Consider the following 1,855-nt stretch of genomic DNA (forward strand, 5'->3'; position numbering starts at 1 on the left):
AGAGAAGACAAGCAGCACCCTTCATTACCTGTCCAGGACACCCAAGAGAAGACAAGCAGCCCTCTGGATCCAGTCATGGATCTTGTGATGCTCACAGAGATATTGTGAAGTCTGCCAAAAGGGAAAAAAAGTTCAGTCAATCTGGGAATTCGTTGTTTTGTTTTGCACCAAAAGAAGGACCCTTGTGTCCCATGCAATATGTGGCTATTTTTTAAATGTTGATAAAGATACAAAAATGCATGAATGTTATTATAGGCCATGTACATTAAAATGCTGAAATCAACCCAGTCAAGGATCACTTTATTGCACTCAAATCCATCTTGATTGAATTTACACCAAGATGAGTATGAGCGCTCCACATGGGTGGAGTTCAGACCTGCCACCCACACAAGACAACCCCCCGGATCTGGGAGGGTCATCTCCCTCGCTGGTTAAAACTGAGAGCTTCCCTAGCTGGGAGATTCCCAGCCTTGGAAGTGTGTTATCACATCCTCACCTTTGAACTCGCACCATCACAAACCATGAACGCCTTATCAGTAGTTAGTAGATCTACATGGCTGAACACGTGCATGTCTGTATTGATTATGATCTTGGCCTCTCCCAGACACACTGCTGTAGAACGGGATGATGAACGGACCCTGTGCTCTGATTCACCAGCTCATCCGGGATCGAGCAACGCTGCTGTTCTCCACTCCAGCACCACGGCATCCAGATTGATGCTACATAATCGCAGCGGCGTACTGATTCGGAAGCTCGGAAAAAGAATGCAAAGCTGCTTCTTGCGCGCAGATCATTTGAATAGCTTCAACACATTCCCCCGTGGATAGAATTGCCACAACACTGGTGAAGTCTGTAAAATGCAAATTATATCCATCTCAGTGTTGCCATACAGATTTCTAAATGCGGCACAAAGCTGCTCTTTAATACCCAACTGCAACTCAATACACAAAGACCTAGGAAATCTGTATAGGCCATTATATGAACATCTGTTCTATTCATTGTACAGAACCTGATTGTACTCTTTAACAGAGAGAAAAACACTGAGGACTGTAGAAGCTGCACTAGTCTGCAGTTCTATTGAAAGGGAAGTCGGTTGATCAGGATGGTCAATTATACTTTGCCTTTTGTTTTGTGAATACAAGGTAGGAAAGAGAAGAGATGAGACCCCAGTTCTCTATAGGCATGCAGAAGATCACACTTCCCTTCTCATTCTGGTATAATCAGTCATAATAATCAGTGAACTTCAGTAGAAAACATGAGGAAGATGAAACAGAGGCTTGTGAGAGCGTCATGATGATACAGGATATAGGATGTAGACAAGATGCTGTGTGCAATACAATACTGTGATAACACTGGCAACAACAAACCAGACATAATCTACTGTATAAAAGCTTGAAGAGTAAGTCTTATTCTAGAGCCAAGAATATAACAGAACACACTCACACACCAGTCCTGCCTCTCTCCAGTGGGCTCTGTGGTATCGGTGAATGATCGATGACCAGACAGTGAAAATAAGACCCTGTGAACAAGGATGTTGTGGTACCCAGATCAACCTGGACTCACCAACACGGCCTCCTTCCGATCACTACCCACAATCCCCCCACCGACCCACGATAACACTGCACAGAGTTCCAGAAGCCACGTTCACCTGCGTGCACAATTGGATGTCACATGTTGCCTCTGGGCAACTCTCTATTGCAGATTAAAAGATTCTTAACCTTGTCATGAGGGGGAAGGGCCGTCTGGGGAAGAGGAGCCTTGTCTAAATGTAAATAAGAGCAGCAGCCGCAGCATCTCTGTTGGAGCTTCCCCACAGTCTAGTTCAGCTGTAATGGATAACTGTGCCAGAACCGTA

This window comes from Borostomias antarcticus (assembly GCF_949987555.1).
Source record: "Borostomias antarcticus genome assembly, chromosome: 9".
NCBI lineage: Eukaryota > Metazoa > Chordata > Actinopteri > Stomiiformes > Stomiidae > Borostomias > Borostomias antarcticus.